Here is a 21,818-nt window from a genome sequence, read left to right on the forward strand (position 1 = left end):
CCAGAAGGACTTAGAAGCTTTGGAGAGAGTGCAAAGAAGGTTCACTAGGATGTTGCCTGGTCTCGAGGGTATTGATTATGAGGAGAGGTTGAATAAATTAGGATTGCTTTCACTGGAAAGGCAGAGGCTGAGGGGAGACCTGATAGACGCCTACAAAATTATAAGAGGCATAGACAGGGTGGATAGCGAGAGGCTTTTTCCCAGGATGGAAGTGCCAATTACAAGGGGGCACAGGTTCAAGGTGAGAGAGGGAAAGTTTAAGGGAGATGTGCAAGGGAAGTTTTTCACACAGAGAGTGGTGGGTGCCTGGAATGTGCAGTCAGAGGAGGTGGTGGGAGCAGGCACATTAGCAACATTTAAGAGGCATCAGGAAGGGTACATGAATAGGGAAGGAATAGAGGGATGTTGACCGAGGAACGGCAGAAGGTTTTTTTTGTACTTTAGTTAGGGCATAATGATCAGCATGGGCTTGGAGGGCCGAAGAGCCTGTTCCTGTGCTGTACTTTTCTTTGGACAATGAGTCACCAATGTGTATGGCAGGTGCCAGGCCTGACCAGTTCAGGCTTCTTCCATTGTGGCTGACATTAACTAGGTTGAGTGCTTCCCCGACTCCACTGGCATTACAATCACCCCATCACCTGTAATTGGCTCCAACCCCTCCCCACCCTCACTTCCCAGGACTGCTGATGGTGACGGCCCCAATTTTGATCTCTCCCATCAGGCAGCCTTTGCGTGCGTGCAGCTGGTGTCAGTGGCTCACCCCCATTACTCAGATGAGGCCTCAGGATTAATTACTATAAATTCTCAAAACACTTGGGTCTGGGTGCCTGCAGTGTGGAAACAAAGGCCCAGAATAATTTCTACCCCACATGTTTTTACAACAAATATAGGCTTGTATCTCACAGCACGATTTTTAGGCTGTACAATAAATGGGGTAACACTTGTTTTCCCGGATCACATCAAGGATTCCTTCTATGGTACAAATAAGCATTTGCATGGGAAGTTTGTAACTTTGAATTGCTATCACTGAAAATTTTGCTTGTTATGCTTTCCCAGAATCGCTTCACTTCTGTATATCCTCTACATATTTTGCTGTGGATACAGCTATTACTGACAGTCAGGATGTTACTCAACATATTCAAGTGGAATTATATAATTCTGCCCAGTATAACACATCCTGAAAATCAAACAAAGCAAAATACTGTGAACGCTGGAAATCTGAAATGAAAACAGAAAGTGCTGGAAATACTCAGCAGCTCAGACAGAATCTGTGGAGATGAATCGATAGATTTTAAGGTTAAGATGGAGAATGGAAAAGTACTTGCCCACAAGCAACAGGTTGCCAATCGATGTAGACTAATGATCTATTAAGGCCAATTATCAGAAGCCGACTAAAGTTTTCATGTGGGTCTGCTGGTCCCCAAAGGCACTGGGGACTAGGCCAGCTGTCTGGAGGCAGGCTCCCAGTGGAAGAGCAGGGGCCCAGTGCCCCAGGCAGATCTTGAGGCAGCTGAGCTGGCCCCAGCTTCAGCCACAGGCTGCACCGTGAGGGGTATAACACAAGGCTAGATAAGGGGAAACCACTGTGTGTAGTATATTTAAATTTGCAGAAGGCACTCAATAATGTACCACACAAGAGGTTGCTAAAACAAGGTTAGTGTTTATGAGATTGGGGATATTTAACAGTGAGGATTGATTAATAGATAAGAAACAGAAGCTGGGATATTGTTGGGCCAATGGGGCCTGGTTCACCAGCAGGGAATCCCTGTCACTTCCACCAGGGAATGCCCAATGGAATCAAGTGCCCTTCAGGCACTTTAAACGACCACCACCATCGATCTTCCCTGCAATGGAGGTCCCCAGTGGCGGGAATCCTGCCTGCTGAGAGCTGGTGGCCAATCAGAGAGAGCAGCAGCAGCTGATGGCAATCCATGAGCAATCCAGGATCATCGTGGCATTTCCAGACCAAAGGTGGGATGGGGATTGCAGGGTAGGCGTCACAGGAAAGGGGAAGGGGGGGGGGGGTCAGAGGCAAGGGCAGTGGTTGCCCCTACCCTACAGGTGGAGAAGGTGGTGAAGAAGGCATATGGCATGCTTGCCTTTGTAGGACGGGGCATAGAGTATAAAAGTTGGGGTCTGATGTTGCAGATGTATAGAACGTTGGTTCGGCCGCATCTGGAATACTGCGTCCAGTTCTGGTCGCCACACTACCAGAAGGACGTGGAGGCTTTGGAGAGAGTACAGAGGAGGTTTACCAGGATGTTACCTGGTATGGAGGGGCTTAGTTATGAGGAGAGATTGGGTAAACTGGGGTTGTTCTCCCTGGAAAGACGGAGGATGAGGGGAGACTTAATAGAGGTGTATAAAATTATGAAAGGCATAGATAGGGTGAACGGTGGGAAGCTTTTCCCCAGGTCGGTGGTGACGTTCACGAGGGGTCATAGGTTCAAGGTGAAGGGGGGGAGGTTTAACACAGATATCAGACGGACATATTTTACACAGAGGGTGGTGGGGGCCTGGAATGCGCTGCCAGGCAAGGTGGTGGAGGCGGACACACTGGGAACGTTTAAGACTTATCTAGATAGCCATATGAACGGAGTGGGAATGGAGGGATACAAAAGAATGGTCTAGTTTGGACCAGGGAGCGGCGCGGGCTTGGAGGGCCGAAGGGCCTGTTCCTGTGCTGTATTGTTCTTTGTTCTACCTGATGTACCTGCTGAGTGTCGACACCCTTTGTTGTGCACCCCTAATTTTCTTTTCTCCACATAACCGAATTCCTTTATACCTGGTGCCATTTTGGCTAAATCTCCTTTGCCCCTCTCTCCAAGAGCTTAACATATCTTCTAAAATGTGGCGTTTAATTGGACACAGTACTCCAGCTGAGCTATGACCAATGACCTATCATAGTTTACCATAACTTCCATGTATTGTTCTTTCCCATATAGCATTCCAAGCTCTGGCTGATTCTTGGAATACTAGCATCTTTTCTAAATACGACAGACACCCAAGAACTTTTTCGACTGTGTCAGACAACATGCATTTTTACATTCAGGCTTTTACAGGAAACATCTGCCTCCACCTTCAAAGTAATAGGATTTGAGACAGCTTCTGAAAATTGACCAAATTAATCTCCTTCCAGCTACAAAAATAGCTTCACAGGTTGATGCTTATTGGTTGCTCAGCAACAGTATGAGCTCCTTTGTATCAAAGTCAATAATACATCTAATGGAGGCAATCTGTTAAACATAGAAAATAGGAGCAGGAGTATGCCATTCCGCCATTCGATCCTGCTCTGCCATTCAGTATGACCATGGCAGATGATCCAAGACAGTAACCTGATCCCACCTTTTCCCCATATCCTCTGATCCCTTTGGCCCCATTGGCTGTATCTAACTCTTTCTTGAAAACATACAATATTCCACAGGCTCATCACTCTCTGGGTGAACAACATACACAAGTATGGGGCGGCACAGTGGTTAGCTCTGCTGCCTCACAGAGCCAGGGACCCAGGTTCAATTCCAGCCTCGGGTGACTGTGGAGCTTGCACGTGTCTGCGTGGATTTCCTCCGGGTGCTCCGGTTTCCTCCCACAGTCCAAAGATGTGCAGGTTAGGTGGATTGGCCATGCTAAATTGCTCCTTAGTGTCAGGGGGATTAGCATGGTAAATGCATGGGGTTACGGGGAGGGGGCCTGGATGGGATTGATGTCGGTGCAGGCTTGATGGGCCAAATGGCCTCCTCTGTATTGTAGGGATGCTACGGTTCTAAGTAGTCAAAATGAAGTAAAAAGCAAAATACCAATCACGTATAAATAACATGGGAACTGTATTTGAATATTGAAAATATCTAACAATGAACATTAATAATCAGCAAGCAAATAAAAACCATTGAAAAGAATAATACTGCATCCAAAGATTTGTCTAGGGTGTTACTCTAACAGTCAGCCCTCTCTGTGAAGTCTGTCTCGAAAGCAATTTAGCAATATTCTGTTTGCATTATTTCAATATTTAAGATGCTGAGCCAATCTTTGCAAATATTTTTTAAAAAACATTGAATTTAATAATGTATTGAGTTCACAAATGAGCTATGAGACTCTTCATAGCCAATTGATATTAACACGCTTATTGCTGTGGTGATCCTTTGAACAAAGAAAATTACAGCACAGGAACAGGCCCTTCGGCCCTCCAAGCCTGCATCGACCATGCTGCCCGACTTAACTAAAACCCCCTACCCTTCTGGGGACCATATCCATCTATTCCCATCTTATTTATGTATTTGTCCAGATGCCCCTTAAAAGTCACTATCGTATCTGCTTCCACTACCTCCCCCGAGTTCCAGGCACCCACCCCTCTCTGTGTAAAAAACTTGCCATGATGTGGAGATGCCGGCATTGGACTGGGGTGGGCACAGTAAGAAGTCTCACAACACCAGGTTAAAGTCCAACAGGTTTATTTGGTAGCACAAGCCACTAGCTTTCGGAGCGCTGCCCCTTCGTCAGGTGTGTGGGAGTTCTGTTCACAAACAGGGCATATAAAGACACAAACTCAATTTACAAGATAATGGTTGGAATGCGAGTCTTTACAGGTAATCAAGTCTGAAAGGTCACATTGTCTGTACCTTTAAAACTTGATTACCTGTAAAGACTCGCACTCCAACCATTATTTTGTAAATTGAGTTTGTGTCTTTATATGCCCTGTTTGTGAACAGAACTCCCACTCACCTGGTGAAGGGGCAGTGCTCCGAAAGCTTGTGACTTGTGCTACCAAATAAACCTGTTGGACTTTAACCTGGTGTTGTGAGACTTCTTACTGTAAAAAACTTGCCTCATACATCTCCTTTAAACCTTGCCCCTCGCACCTTAAACCTATGCCCCCCTAGTAATTGACTCTTCCACCTTGGGGAAAAAGCTTCTGACTATCCACTCTGTCCATGCCCCTTATAATCTTGTAGACTTCTATCAGGTCGCCCCTCAACCTCTGTCGTTCCAGTGAGAACAAACCAAGTTTCTCCAACTTCTCCTCATAGCTAATGCCCTCCATGCCAGGCAACATCCTGGTAAATCTTTTCTGTACCCTCTCCAAAGCCTCCACATCCTTCTGGTAGTGCGGCAACCAGAATTGAACACACTTTGTGGGCTGTTGTAACATTTGATAAGGTTCCACTCTGAGGTTGATTTTCATCTTCAACAATTGGCAAAATAGGAACTTTGGAAAAGTAAATATTTTCTTTTTGGAATCTGGTCAAAACTTGATCCTCAATATTCACCCATTACCAAAAAACAGATAACTGCTCATTAGCACAATGCTGTTTGTGGGATCTTACTGTGTGTAAATTGGATGCTGCGTTTCCCACATTACAACAGTGAGTACATTTCATAAATATTGTAATAACATTTGGATTCATTCTGAGGTCATGAAGGGAGTTATGGAAATGCAAGTCTTTCATTTTTATTCTTAATCCAGTTGGCTAAACCAGCGTTGTAAAGTATACCAGAGAATAGAATCCTACAGTGCAGAAGGAGGCCATTCGGCCCATCGAGTCTGCACCAACCACAATCCCACCTAGGCCATAACCCCCATAACCCCAGGCATTTACCCTAGTTTGTCCCCAGACACTAAGGGGCAATTTAGCATGGCCAATCCACCTAACCCACACATCTGTGGACTGTGGGAGGAAACTGGAGCATCCAGAGGAAGCCCACACAGACACGTGCTCCTCCGGGTATTAACGTGCAAACTCTATACAGACAGTGACCCCAAACCGGGAATCGAATCTGGGTCCCTGGAGCTATGAGGAAGCAGTGCTAACCAGTGCTAAGTATCGAATATAACATAGATTCATCCTATGTTTTTATGGGAATATACTATAAATACAGTTTTGGTTTATATTGTTCAAGTCAATTATATTCCTATTATAATTAGCAAGGTGCTTTATTTAGCAATTTATGCTTCAATGATGAGAGGCAGGTTGAATGCTATAAGGTGAATTTTATTCCTCACTCAAAACAGTTAACTGTTCCTCACATTATTTCAAAGATGTAACAAATTGCCCATGCATTCCTCTAACATTTGACATTTCGATTACATTTGACAGAAATACAACTGAACATTTCTCAGAAGGACACAGTTCACCAAATTATGCGCATTTCTGATTCAACAGTCGAGCGCTTTATTAGATTTCTAGCTTTCTCAGGCTTACTCTAAAGTATTAACATCATCTTGTAGAGTGCAAATTAATATTTTAGGTAACCATTTTCTTCGAAGTAAACCCCTGCTGTATATGCAGACGCCTTTACTAAAATTTTAAATAAATGCAAGTGAATTCTAAGTTAAAAGAGTGAATGAATTGTTTTCAATTTCTACTTACCAATATATATCATAAACCTGGGACATTTGTCACCTTTATTACTATTAAATTCAACCGGAAAAGTATTAGTAGAGAATACAAACAACAAATGAAAATTTTCATGCATTTCTTTTCCTAAATGTGGCAGTAATGAGTGAGTGAATTTTGCTTACTTTAATTGGTAATAATCATGCCTTTATGTAGTTGCGAATCTGAGCCCATAATCTAGACTGACACTCCAATGCAAAAGTGATGGAGTGCCACTTTGTTGAACCATCCCTGCTGGTTCCCATTAGATGTTAAAAATCACACGGCATTATTCAAAGCAAAGTCAGCAGCCCTTTTGGTGTCCCTCCAAAGTTATACCATTGTCCAGCACCATAACTAAAACTCATTAATAATGATAATATTGTGGATGTTATTGATGCAGAATAACCATGATATTTGCATATATAAGAAATGGCCACATTCCAAAAATAATTCACAATGTAAAGCACCTTAAAACTTAGGTCCAATCAGGTGGCATATAAAGAATTTCATCATAAGAATAGAATTGTCATCATAGGATCCCTACAGTGCAGCCCATCGAACCAGCACCAACAGCAAACAATCCCACCCACGCCCTTTCCCATAACCCCATGTATTTACCCTGCTAATCCCTCTGACACTAAGGAGCAAGTTAGCACGGCCAATCCACCTAACCTGCACATTTTTGGCTTGTCGGAGGAAACCGGAGCATCCAGAAGAAACCCACGCAGGCATGGGGAGAATGTGCAAAATCCAGAGACGGTGTGGATTCGAGAATCTTATTCCCCCAAGTATTTCAATAACTTTTGGATTGGGGTACGTTTTAACCAACGTTCCCTCCAAGAAAATCCAGAAGTTCCTAAGCAGGCCGAGTACAAGTTGAACCTTCAAGTTGTTGCATGAGCACTTAAATGAACAAGAAAATTAGAGCCAACATTAATTTTAACTACAGTGAACAGCATGCCGACTTGTACTAGGATTGGGATATTGGAACAAAGACAGATATTTTCTCAGAATAACTTTATAAATATTGGCATGTGAAATAATCTTGAAGCTTATATAAGAACATGAACTATTTATTGATATTCTAAACCCACAAGCCCATTCAGTTGTACACATTTATCCATTACTTTCAATGCCAATTCATATCTGTCGAAGGTCATTGTCCTCCTTCGAATGCTCACTGTACATGGTGGTGTTTCTGACTCTTGATTACATGTGATGCTGGGGGCCCCCAAGGACAGAGGGAGCATTTGTAAGTGTTAAGGGTAATATCTAAGGGTTCAGGATAGAATAGAACTTTACCCGAGTTGGTGCCACTATGTACAAACCCCTATAACCCCAGCAGCCTGCGCATCATCATTTCCTATAAAATATTCCATCATCTCGGTCCGTATCTAACTTCCATCCCGAAAGCTCAACCAGTTACTCATCCAGCAACTAGTTAAACCAGGCAATGGACACAGCAACTCTGCACTGGAAAGCTACTTCCAACATCCACCATTCTGTAGGGCAAAAGAAAATCTTTATTTTTGTTTACCGATTGGAAACAATCGTCTTTGTTGACAGTTCTACATGAACATTAAAGGGAGATAAAAATCCATCAGTGCCAGCTTCTGGCTTGAATTGGATGGCGAGATTATGCTATGCATACAAAGATGTTGACCAAAGGCCCGATTGGAATTGGGCTTCGGGGCCTCAGCTACAAGAAACCACAGAGCTGCAGGTACAGATTGGCGTGTCTCAATTCAGCTCTTTGGTCGGAGACAGGAATCTCAACTATTTGCGAAATGAAGCAGGTTTGCAGGGAGGTTCCTGGGTGGGTGAGGCGTGAGTGAGGGAGATGCCTTGAAGGCCAATCCTGGGCTATCAGCTGTCCACGATATTTTGCGGAGGTAGGAGGAACAGTCTTGCGTGGCTCAACAGAAATGAAACTGATTTTTCTTTAAGTTGCCTTTATGTTGGCACCCAGTAGCACTCCCTTTAAGGACTGTTGGCTGAGGCCTCTGAGGACCAGAGTACTAAAGCCTGCGTTAGAACTTTGATTTAACATATTTAACTAATTTAAACTGTACAATCCTGGTCTCAGGAAGCACTTGGGGGTCGCTGGCTTTGAACTTGGCAGCTGACACACTCTGCAGAAGGCTGATGGTGAGCCCCACGTGATCTCCTAACAATAAAATTTGTGCCCTAATCACATTCAATTCTTCCCCCACAGCCTGTCTCTCATCATCTTGAGGATCTTGAGCCTCAAACCTTGTTTTCTGCTCAGAAAACGCATTGTGTTCCTCAAGTCCCTCCTCAATGTTGAGGAAAAGAAATAAATTAAATCACAACATTTCATTTGACACGGAGGCCAAGGGCTGAATTGCCTCCTTTGTGCTGTAGCCATTGTAGGATTAAAATTCAAGAAATCAAGAAAAGGTTAGTAGCAGATGGAACTGCCAAATATAAAAGTCTTAGAACCTAATATAATGAGTTGTGATTTACAGCACAAATAGAATCTAAGAAGGACTGAAGCAACTCACAGAAGTTATTCCAACAGAAACTGCGGTGAACTGCGTGAGGAATAATTAAGGACAGAGTTACTGATTGAGAGTAAAGGGGCAGTGATGTGCGCACCTTCAGGGCAAATGGATTTTGAGCTGGAGGATATCTGCTCCATTATGCGATTATTGTTTGAAATTTTCCTGCTGTGCGCTTCAGCAGAACTGACAGCATTTTGTCTCAAAACAAACTCAACTGCGGCAGTAAACCAGCAAGCTCGAAAAACAGATGTTCTGACAGATTTCATGTGGACACCCAAATTTAAACTGGTCTGATTGTGGAAATGTGCTGACCATTTAAATGGGATAGAAATACAGCGCCCCATGTAGCTCTTTTGGGCTGTTCATTATTTATTTCCAAAATCTCTTGCTTATAAAGTCAATTATTAAAACCGTTCATATGGTTTCAGGACTCTGAAATATTTTGACCAGGAATTTGTGTAACTTCCAATTCCTGCAACAAAGAAGTCACATTGACAGAAAGATTAAATATTAATATTAATAAATTCAATCCTATGTGAAGCCCAGGCTCCCTTCCTTAAGCTTGGAGCTTCCATTCTTACATTTGTAAATGTGATCATGAACAAAAGCTGAAGGTTGAAGTAAACAAAAATGATTTAATAAAAAACAGTTAATATTTTTTCAATTGCTATTTCAGTTTAATGATCCAAATTTTGCTTTCAGGTTATTAAACTCCAGTTTCCTCTGGATAAGAGCGCGCTGGGGGCGGGGACGCCCTGGGGGCAGGGGTTCGCCGGGGTCGGGGGCGCGCGGGGTCGGCGGGTGGGGGCACGCCGGGGTCGGGGGCGCGCCGGGGTTGGCGGGTGGGGGCACGTCGGGGTCGGGGGCGCGCCGGGGTTGGCGGGTGGGGGCACGCCGGGGTCGGGGGCGCGCCGGGGTTGGCGGGTGGGGGCACGTCGGGGGCACGCCGGGGTCGGGGGCGCGCCGGGGTCAGGGGCGCGCTGGGGTTGGCGGGTGGGGGCACGCCGGGGTCGGGGGCACGCCGGGGTTGGCAGGTGGGGGCACGCCGGGGTCGGCGGGTGGGGGCACACCGGGGTCGGGGGCGCGCCGGGGTTGGCGGGTGGGGGCACACCGGGGTCGGGGGCGCGCCGGGGTCGGGGGCACGCCGGGGTTGGCGGGTGGGGGCACGCCGGGGTCGGGGGCGCGCCGGGGTCGGGGGCGCGCCGGGGTTGGCAGGTGGGGGCACGCCGGGGTTGGCGGGTGGGGGAACGCCGGGGTCGGGGGCACGCCGGGGTTGGCGGGTGGGGGAACGCCGGGGTCGGGGGCACGCCGGGGTTGGCGGGTGGGGGCACGCTGGGGTCGGGGGCACGCCGGGGTCGGGGGCGCGCCGGGGTCGGGGGCGCGCCGGGGTCGGGGGCGTGCCGGGGGTGGGGGGGCGGGGACGTGCCAGGGGCGGGGACGCACCGGGGGCGGGGACGTGCCGGAGTCGGTGGGGCGCGGGGGGCGGGGACGCCGCGGGGTCGGGGGCGCACCGGGGTCAGGGGGGGCGGGGACGCGGCGGGGTCGGGGTGGTGGGGACGCGGCGCGGTCGGGGGGGCGGGGAAGCGGCGGGGTCGGGGGGGCGGGGACGCGGCGGGGGGGCGGGGACGTGGTGGGGTCGGGGGGCGGGGACGCGGCGGGGTCGGGGAAGCGGGGACGCGGCGGGGTCGGGGACGCGGTGGGGTCGGGGACGCGGTGGGGTCGGGGGAGCGGGGACGCGGCGGGATCGGGGGAGCGGGGACGCGGCGGGGTCGGGACGCGGCGGGGTCGGGGGGGCGGGGACACGGCGGGGTCGAGGGGACGGGGACGCGGCGGGATCGGGGGAGCGGGGACGCGGCGGGGTCGGGACGCGGCGGGGTCGGGGGGGCGGGGACACGGCGGGGTCGAGGGGACGGGGACGCGGCGGGGGCGGGGACGCGGCGGGGTCGGGGTCGGGGGACGTGGCGGGGTCGGGGGACGCGGCGGGGTCGGGGGACGGGGTCGGGGTCGGGGACGCGGCGGGGTCGGGGTCGGGGGGACGCTGCGGGGTCGGGGTCGGGGGACGCGGCGGGGTCGGGGGGCGGGGTCGGGGGACGCGGCGGGGTCGGGGGGGCGGGGACGCGGCGGGGTCGAGGTCGGGGGACGCAGCGGGGTCGGGGGGCGGGGTCGGGGTCGGGGGACGCGGCGGGGTCGGGGGGTGGGGTCGGGGGGTGGGGTCGGGGGGCGGGGACGCGTCGGGGTCGGGGGACGCGGCGGGTTCGGGGGGGCGGGGACGCGCTGAGGTTGGGGGGTCGGGGGCGCGCCGGGGTCGGGGGCGCGCCGGGGTTGGCGGGTGGGGGCACGCTGGGGTCGGGGGCGCGCCGGGGTCGGGGGCGCGCCGGGGTCGGGGACGCGCCGGGGTCGGGGTCGGGGGACGCGGCGGGGTCGGGGGGCGGGGTCGGGGTCGGGGGACGCGGCGGGGTCGGGGGGCGGGGTCGGGGTCGGGGGGACGCTGCGGGGTCGGGGTCGGGGGACGCGGCGGGGTCGGGGTCGGGGGGGCGGGGACGCGGCGGGGTCGGGGTCGGGGGATGCAGCGGGGTCGGGGGGCGGGGTCGGGGGACGCGGCGGGGTCGGGGTGTGGGGTCGGGGACGCGGCGGGGTTGGGGGACGCGGTGGGTTCGGGGGGGCGGGGACGCGCTGGGGTTGGGGGGGCGGGGACGCGGCGGGTTCGGGGGGGCGGGGACGCGCCGGGGTCGGGGACGCGCCGGGGTCGGCGGGGGCGGGGACGCGGTGGGGTCGGGGGGCGGGGCCGCGGCGGGGTCGGTGGGTGGGGACGCGGCGGCGTCGGCGCCGGGGGGCGGGGCCGCGGCGGGGTCGGGGGGTGGGGACGCGGCGGCGTCGGGGACAACCTGGAGACGATGGGTTTGGGACACCCTGGGGTCAGGGGCGGGGGAAACTCTGGGGTCAGGGGCGGGGGAAACCCTGGGGTCAGGGGCGGGGGAAACTCTGGGGTCGGGGCGGGGGAAACTCTGGGGTCAGGGGCGGGGGAAACTCTGGGGTCAGGGGATGGAGGAAACTCTTGGGTGGGGGGTGGGAATCTCTGGAGTGGGTAATCTCTGGGGCCTGCGGTTGGGCTAAGCGCTGGAATGGGGTAAGGGGAAACTCTGGGGTACCGGAAACCACTGGGGTAAGGGGAAACTCTGTGAAGGAGGGGGAAACTCTGCGGTATGGGGTTGGAGGGGAAACTCTGGACTAAGGGATTGGGGAATCTCTGGGGTAGGGGTGGGGAAACTAGGGTCGAGGGGGTTGGGGAAACTAGGGGTAGGGGTTCAGGGGGAAACTCTGGGGTAGGGACTAGGGGGGAAACTCTGGGGTAGAGATTAAGGGGAAACTCTGGGGTCGGGGTTCGGGGGGAAACTCTGGGGTAGGGGTTGGGGGGGAAGCTCTGGGGTAGGGGTTAGGGGGAAACTCTAGGGTAGGGATTAGGGGGGAAACTCTGGGGTAGGGATTAGGGGGAAACTTTGGGGTAGGGGTTGGGGAAACTCTGGGGTAGGGGTTCGGGGGGAAGCTCTGGGGTAGGGATTAGGGGGAAACTCTGGGGTAGGGATTGGGGGGAAACTCTGGGGTAGGGGTTAGGGGGGAAACTTTGGGGTAGGGGTTAGGGGGAAACTTTGGGATGGGGGGGGTGGTGGAAGCTGCCCCTTTTGTTTTAACATGGAATCTGGTTGAGGTGGGTTCCAATCATTGACTATATTTACAAGGGTTATATTCGCCTATCAATAGAGACAGCCAGCTCCTGATTAATCCCGGTTAATTTAAATGCTGCCAAATATTATATATTTTTAAATCCATCGACATGGCTACAATTTGTACTTAAAAAATTGTCCTTGCAGTTAATTCCATTTCCTCATTTATGTGGGAATGACTGTGATCTGCTCACTAACAACACTGTTTTGCCACAATGTCTTTCTGTAATATCTTTCCTGCAACTCGGGGAAACTCTGGGGTAGGGGTTAGGGAAATTCTGGGGTAGGGGTTGGGAGAAACTCTGGGGTCGGGGTTAGGGGGGAAACTCTGGGGTAGGGGTTAGGGGGGAAACTCTGGGGTAGGGGTTAGGGGGGAAACTCTGGGGTAGGAGTTGGGAGAAACTCTGGGGTAGGGGTTAGGGGGGAAACTCTGGGGTAGGGGTTAGGGGGGAAACTCTGGGGTAGGGGTTGGGAGAAACTCTGGGGTAGGGGTTAGGGGGGAAACTCTGGGGTAGGAGTTGGGAGAAACTCTGGGGTAGGGGTTAGGGGGGAAACTCTGGGGTCGGGGTTAAGGGGGAAACTCTGGGGTAGGGGTTAGGGGGGAAACTCTGGGGTAGGGGTTTGGGGGAAACTCTGGGGTAGGGGTTAGGGAAATTCTGGGGTAGGGGTTAGGGGAAACTCTTTCCCCAGAAAAACTGCAAGAATAATAGAAGTAGATACATGTTTCATCGATAAAGCGAGTCATTCAAATTTGCATTGAACACCCTAAACTGTATTAATGAATTTCTGTACATTCATATAACCAAAGTAAAATGCTGCAGATGCTGGAGATCTGAAATAAAAACTGAAATGTGTCAGAAACATTCAGCTGATCTGACAGCATCTGTGGAGAAAGAAACAGAGCGGAAGTTCTTGGTCAGAATGTTCCGGTCCCGCCAATGTCTAGAGTGTTTTGTGTGGCTTGCCCATTCCACCACTGGGGAACTCAATGCGAGGGTTCGCCTTTGACAGGACTGGAAGATTCCGGTGGCAGGAAGGACTGAAAAATCCCACCCTCTGCTTCTCTCTCCACAGATGCTTTCAGACCTGCTGAGATTTTCCAGCACTTTGTTTTTATTTCTATTCATTCAAAGGAATTCAGTGCCTTGATATCTGCTCGAGAACTATTAAAGGATGGTTATATCTTCGTTAGATTTTGAACTCTGGGTTAAGTCATGGGTAGGATTCTCCAGCCTTTTCTGGCATTTTCCTTGAGGCAGGAGGGATTTCCCATTGAATTCACCCCACGCCATTGGGAAACACCGGGGGGGGGGGGAGGGGGGGGGGGGCGTGGTTTACATAAGAACATAAGAACTAGGAGCAGGAGTAGGCCATCTAGCCCCTCAAGCCTGCTCCGCCATTCAATAAGATCATAGCTGATCTTTTCGTGGACTCAGCTACACTTACCCGCCCACTCACCATAACCCTTAATTCCTTTACTGTTCAAAAATTTATCTATCCTTGCCTTAAAGGCATTCAATGAGGTAGCCTCAACTGCTTCACTGGGCAGGGAATTCCATAGATTCACAACCCTTTGTGTGAAGAAGTTCCTCCTCAACTCAGTCCTAAATCTGCTTCCCCGTATTTTGAGGCTATGCCCCCTAGTTCTAGTTTCACCCACCAGTGGAAACAACTTCCCTGCTTCTATCTTATCTATTCTCTTCATAATCTTATATGTTTCTATAAGATCCCCTCATTCTTCTGAATTCCAATGAGTATAGCCCCAGTCTACTCAGTCTCTCCTCATAAGCCAACCCTCTCAACTCCAGAATCAACCTAGTGAATCTCCTCTGTACCCCCTCCAGTGCCAGTATATTCTTTCTCGAGTAAGGAGACCAAAACTGTACACAGTACTCCAGGTGTGGCCTCACCAGCACCTTATACAGCTGCAACATAACCTCGCTGTTTTTAAACTCCATCCCTCTAGCAATGAAGGACAAAATTCCATTTGCCTTCTTAATTACTTGCTGCACCTGCAAACCAACTCCTTGTGATTCTTGCACAAGGACACCCAGGTCCCTTTGCAGAGCAGCATGCTGCAATTTGCATCATCAGTGGGACCAGAAGATCCCGCTGGTGAATTAGGGGGCCGTCTACCAGAAGATTGCTGACCTTGTCTTGCTGTCAGCAAGCATGGACCTGGATTCCCATTTGGCCCTGTCATCGGGATTCTTAAGCCCACAGGAGCGTGTGGCTGTGGGTTGCCATAAAGCCAAGTGATATAAGCTCATTCCCAACTTTTCACTGGCTTAGTACAATTCCACTGGTAAATACTGATTAGCATTTCTTTTGTGTTCGCAGAAAGCAAACTGTCCCAGCCAAAAAACTGATCTAAAATGAGCCATCAGGAAACAGGACGTATATTGAAGAGTCACCCACGCTCGTCCACACTGTGGCCATCACTTTGACGCTAGTCAGAGTTAAATATGCCTGAAGTGTTACAGGGATCTTCTGACTGCCCTTCACCACCAGCGGATACCATCCCCAGAATAGTACTGACGGTATAATTAGTCTAAATTACTAGCTGTTCACATGGTTAGAGGTTTGATTAGTGCCAGTGATCTGAACGTGTTACGTGGATAAACAACACACCACAGTAACAATGTTTATTAGTTATTTTAAGGAGCGGATTGATACGGTCAGATACTCGCACAGACCAAATGCTTCATTATAATGCACAGCTTCTTCTGAAAGTGATTTGTTTTCCTGGTGATAGATCCTATAATTCAGGGCAATTTTACCAGCGGGAAAGAGATGGTAAAATCTGAATGCCTCGAGCCCCCCTGCTTGTGAGCCTAGCATAAGGATTGATGCGCAATAACTTCTCACTGGTGTAGATGGCCTAATATGGGTGTATGAGTGCTTCATAAAACAAAACAAAATTATTTTTGCAATTTTAAGTTAAGCAATTAAACTAAAAGAAAGTCACCTCTTGCAGCACAATCAGGAAGAGTGGTTACCATGGAATCATAGAATTCCTACAATGCAGAAGGAGGCCATTCGGCCCATCAAGTCTGATCGACTACAATCCCACCTAGGCCCCATTCCCGTAACCCCACATATTTACTCTGCCATTCCCCTGACACTAGGGTCAATTTAGCATGGCCAATCAACCTAACCAGCACATCTTTGGACTGTGGGAGGAAACCGGAGCACCCGGAGGAAACCCATGCAGACACAGGGAGAATGTGCAAACTCCACACAGACAGTGAACTGAGGCCAGAATTGAACCCGGGTCCCTGGCGCTGTGAGGCAGCAGTGCAAACAACTGTGCCACCATGACGCCCCATGTTCAGTTTTATTTTGCCCCACCATGTTGAGTTGTTAATAATGCCAAATGAGACTTGTAAACCATCCATTCATTTGTACAAAATATACAGAAACTTCAGGTGTAAGAGACATTATTATACTTGTTAAGGCAGCTATGTTGAATGAATTAACTGCTATATCAGAATAGAATGTTTCTTGCAACCCTATTCTTCACTTTATTTTCAGACCAACCCATATGATGGGTTAGGCATATTTGTCTTTTGAGTTACAAAGTAAATTTTATCTCCTAATTGACTACATTACTTGCCTATAGTATGCAGCATTTTGAAAAAGTAGGATTTGTGAGCATGTTTCAGGAAGTTCACATTGGCAAAGGGGACACTATCTTCCTCTCTGCTACATAGACATTTATGTGGTTCTGCTGTGTATTTGTTTGCTTTTTAAAAATTCATTCATGGGATGTGGGTGTCGCTGGCTGGGTCAGCATTTATTACCCATCCCTGAGGACAATTAAGAGTCAATGACAATGCTGTAGGTCTGGAGTCACATGTAGGCCAGACCAGGTAAGGACAACATATTTCCATCTCTAAAGGACATTAGTGAATCAGATGGGTTTTTATGACAATCAACAATGGTTTCATGGTTATCAGTAGACTTTTCATTCCAGCTTGTTATTGAATTCAAATTTCACCATCTTTCATGGTGGGATTCGAACCTGGGTCCCCAGAGCATTACCCTGGGTCTCTGGATTACTAGTCCAGTGACAATACCACTATCCCTTTACCTCCCTTGACTAAATAAAAAAAGGAACTCCAAGCTTGTCTGGCCTGACTTAGCACAGGCTCTCTAGATGGAGCAATGCACAGGATTCAGTGTTAATGGGGGGAAAAGTTGACTCCTCTAGTTCTGTGTGACAAGAGTACAATTCAAAAAGTGTGTCGGGGCTGGGTGACGAGGAAAGAATAAATTCCATTAGATGAATAGGGGTAATTCTCGGCATGGTTGGGACGCTGTCTCCGCAGGGCTGAGAAATGACACTGCACAATAATGCAAGGTCAGTTCAGTTACATGGCATCACAGTGCTCCTGGCGCACACTGAAGGATTAAGTGGTAGGTGGCTGTCAGCAGCTCTTAAAGGCTTCCTTTAAAGTTTTCTTGCTACTGAACAGAAGAAGTTCAACAATCTCACACAGCAGAATGTTTCCTTTACAGTGTTAGAAGACAACCTCAAAGTCTCTTTCAGCTGCTACATCCAGGCATTTGGATCTCATAGGGTCTGTCTGTAGCTGCAATTCAGTCGCTCAACATTCCCTCTTTATGCGATCATCGGAGAGTGACCCACGTAGCTTGTAGAGTTTTAGGACACCTTTGGAGGAGTCCACAGCCAGCATCCGTGCATTGTTGCATGCTCACTTAACCAAGCTGTAGATATCCACGGTGGGCTTGTCATAATAACTTCAGAAGTCGGCTATAAAGGAACAGTGCTTTCACTGCACAAAATAAAGTAAAACAAAAACCGAAAGCCCGTGGTGAACACAACTGCTTCCAACCGGGACAAAAGGAATAATGGACCGACCGTATACTAGCTCCACCTGGTCGATTAATTACCAATCCCCTGGGAGCTCGTAATCAACAAGTTCTACAGGGAGGTCAATCAGTGATTCCCCATGCAAGTCATGGGGGTTATCATACTTGCCTACCCCAGGGTCCTCTGCAGTATGGACCCTCCCTCAGCACTCAACAATCTGTGTGCAATCAGAACATAACATCGCACTATTGGTCATACAATTCTGCAATTGCCACAATTTGTCAGCAAGTATTTTATTTAAAAAATCTATCAGACTTTATAAATGTTCTCATGTATTTTGTTCCCTCCTTTCCTGCAGACATTGGTTCTTTGCTAGGGTCCAGTTCTACATACACCAGCTGTATACCACCAGTTGATAGTAAAAACTGGTATACCACCAGTTGATAGTAAATATTCATCATGGAGTGCGGTTACAAGTGGTGTACCTCAGGGATCTGTTTTGGGGCCACTGCTGTTTGTAATATTTATTAATGATCTGGATGAGGGTATAGTTGGGTGGATTAGCAAATTTGCTGATGACACCAAAGTCGGTGGTGTGGTAGACAGTGAGGAAGGGTGTCGTAGTTTGCAGGAAGACTTAGACAGGTTGCAAAGTTGGGCCGAGAGGTGGCGGATGGAGTTTAATGCGGAGAAGTGTGAGGTAATTCACTTTGGTAGGAATAACAGATGTGTTGAGTATAGGGCTAACGGGAGGACTTTGAATAGTGTGGAGGAGCAGAGGGATCTAGGTGTATGTGTGCATAGATCCCTGAAAGTTGGGAATCAAGTAGATAAGGTTGTTAAGAAGGCATATGGTGTCTTGGCGTTTATTGGTAGGGGGATTGAATTTAGGAGTCGTAGCGTTATGTTGCAACTGTACACAACTCTGGTGCGGCCGCACTTGGAGTACTGTGTGCAGTTCTGGTCCCCACATTACAGGAAGGATGTGGAGGCTTTGGAGAGGGTGCAGAGGAGGTTTACCAGAATGTTGCCTGGTATGGAGGGGAGATCCTATGAGGAGAGGCTGAGGGATTTGGGATTGTTTTCGCTGGAAAGGCGGCGGCTAAGAGGGGATCTTATTGAAACATATAAGATGATTAGAGGTTTAGATAGGGTGGATAGTGATAGCCTTTTTCCTCTGATGGAGAAATCCAGCACGAGGGGGCATGGCTTTAAATTGAGGGGGGGTAGTTATAGAACCGATGTCAGGGGTAGGTTCTTTACCCAGAGGGTGGTGAGGGATTGGAATGCCCTGCCAGCATCAGTAGTAAATGCGCCTAGTTTGGGGGCGTTTAAGAGATCCGTAGATAGGTTCATGGACGAAAAGAAATTGGTTTAGGTTGGAGGGTCACAGTTTTTTTTTTTAACTGGTCGGTGCAACATCGTGGGCCGAAGGGCCTGTTCTGCGCTGTAATGTTCTATGTTCTATGTTCTATGTATACAGTACCTCACCCAAGTGACCAAGATTCCTGTGTGAACCTTGACAGTGAGTAATGGCAGGTTATTTAACTACAGCGGTGTCCAATCTTGTCCTCACCCAGCACTGAAGTAAATTGTAAGGCCCCTGCTGCCTTCCTAATTAGAACAGCTAATTTGATGACACAACCATGCACTAATGATGTATTAAGAAATATTAAAGTGCTTCACAGTGGCAAAAATAGCCTAACACTGAGCAAGGTCAGAGAAAGTTTCAGCTTGGTGCCTCAGGTTAAAAGCAATGAGGTAGGTTTTAGAGAGGGTTTTTGAAGGAGGGGAGGATATGAGCATGATATGGGGGGAGTCAAGCGTTTCAGAGATAGCTGAAGACCCTGCTGTCAAAGACTGGTTGGTGGAAGTAGAGATGTGAAGAAAGGAGTCAGAGGAACATGGGGTTTGATTGGTACACTGACAATGGGAACCCGACAGCCAGACCATTTCTGGTTCCCAATCGTGTGCCATTTCTGCACAGTTCATGCAGCACTACTTCATATGCAGATGTCTTACGTCATGCCTACTCTGGGCACAAAGATTGTACAAACTTTAAAGCCATATTTTGTTCTAAAAATGAACACACAAAACTTAAGATGGTCATGTGACTCCTTTGGCATTTGAATGGTTAGACAATACAGCCTGTGGTCAAAACTTGATTAAAAAGGACTCGATTGAAGGAATTTTACAACCATTTGTGAAATTCACACAAAACATTGTTTAAGTTTGGACCAAAACCCCTAGACAATGGGGTCTGTAGACAACACGACTCCTTATTTCACCAGCGACAGAGAATCCATGGTGGTAGACAAATATGTAATGGATTGCATTGACCTTTCATTGTATGCTGATAGCTCCATGTCCAGTTTATCACTGAAGGGGTTCTTCTGCTACCCACTGTTCAGTTGAGGTGACTGTGCCAACTTCTCCTCAAATGCTCCTCTGCTGCTGCTGTTGGATCTGTGTGTTATCTGCAAACTTAGTTATCATTCTTCCAACTCACCGCCCCTACATTCTCATCTATATCGTTTATATATACCATGAACAAGGGGCCTATCACTGATTCCTACAGTATGCCACTGGATACTGTCTAGTCACACAAATAGCCTTCCACCACTACCCTCTGTCTCCTATCACTAAGCCAGTTTTGGATCCAGCTTGCCAAGTTACCCTGGGTCCCACGTGCTCTTCCCTTCCTTATCAGTCTCCCATGTGAGGAACTGGATCTATACAACTTTTAAAATGCATAAAAGTGGGCAGTTCTTTTAATATATGAGAGGGGATGTAAGATATGACATCGAAGCAGCATTAGACCAAGTGTGACATCAAGGAGCGCTGGCAAAATTGGTTAGTGGGAATCGGGGGGAAACCTCTCCACTACTTGGACTCGTACCTGGCACAAAGGAAGCTGGTTATGGTTGTCGGAGGTTAATCATCTCAGTTCCAGGGCATCATTGCAGGGGTTCCTTAGGGTAGTCTCTAAGGCCCAATCATCTTCAGCTGCTTCACCAATGACCTTCTTTCCATCATAAGGTCAGAAGTGGGGATATTTGCTGATGACTGCACAAAGTTCAGCACCATTTGCCACCCCTCAGATACTGAAGCAGCCCATGTCCAAATGCAGCAAGACCTGGACAATATCCAGGCTCGGGCTGAAAAGTGGCAATTTGCACCATGCAAGTGCTAGGCAATGAAAATCTCCAACAAGAGAGAATCTGACCGTTGCCCTTGATGTTCAATAGCATTACCATTGTTAAATCTCCCACTTTCAACATCATGAGGGTTATCATTCACAAATAACTGAACTGGACCAGCCACATAAATGCTGCAGCTACAAGAGCAGGTTAGAAGCTGAGAACTCTGCGCGAATCACTCGCCTCCTCACTCCCTAGAGCCTATCCACCATTTAAAAGGTACAAATCAAGAGTGTGATGGAACGTTTTCCATTGCCTGGATGAGTGCAGCTCCAACAACACACAAGAAGCTCAACACCATCCAGGACAAAGTAGCCCACTTGCCTGGCATCCCATCCACCATCTTAAAAATTCACTCCCTCCGTCACCGATGTGCAGTGGGACAAGAGGGACTTCGGCAACTCACCAAGGCTTCTTTGACAGCTCTTTCCAAACCCACGGCTTAGAAGGACAAGGCTGCAGATGCATAGGAACACCATCATCTGCAAGTTCCCCTCCAAGCCTCACACCATCCTGACCTGGAACTATATTACTGATACTTTATGACATGGGATAAAACTTCTGGAATTCCCTTCCTAGCAGAGCTGTGGGTGTACCCGCACAGGGTGGATTGCAGCGATTCAAGAAGGGGACTCACTGTCATTTTCTCGAGAGAGGACGGCACGATGGCACAGTGGTTAGCACATGTTCAAATCTGGCCTCAGGTGACTGTCTGGGTGGAGTTTGCACATTCTCCCCATGTCTGCATGGGGTTTCCTCCGGGTGCTCCAGTTTCCTCCTACACTCCAAAGATATGCAGGCTAAGTTGATTGGCCATGGTAAATTGTCCCTTAGTGTCAGGGGGATTAGCAGGGTAAATACATGGGGCGACAGGGATAGGGCCTGGGTGGGATTGTTGTCGGTTAGGCTCGATGGGCCAAATGACCTCCTTCTGCATTGTAGGGATTCTATGATTCAATTCAGGATGGGCAACAAATGCTGGCCTTGCCAACAACACCTGCATCTCACAAAAGAATAAAGTGTATAAACTGAAGCTACTGCCTTAAGTGATTTAATATATCTTAGAGATGCTTATTTTGATTGAATTTTAATATTTAATATAAAATATTATTAAATCCATATGGCAGAGCAGCCAATTTATCAATGATGTAACATTTTAT

General features: G+C 48.9%; 1 protein-coding gene across 2 annotated transcripts in view; it reads right to left on the reverse strand.

Moving 5' to 3' along the window:
• The window catches only part of LOC144489456 (chloride channel protein 2-like), a 563,382-nt gene that overhangs the window by 79,625 nt on the left and 461,939 nt on the right, over positions 1-21,818 (reverse strand). The gene's annotated exons all lie outside the window — the stretch shown is intronic.

Source organism: Mustelus asterias, chromosome 3, assembly GCF_964213995.1.
Source record: "Mustelus asterias chromosome 3, sMusAst1.hap1.1, whole genome shotgun sequence".
In the NCBI taxonomy this organism is placed as follows: Eukaryota; Metazoa; Chordata; class Chondrichthyes; order Carcharhiniformes; family Triakidae; genus Mustelus; species Mustelus asterias.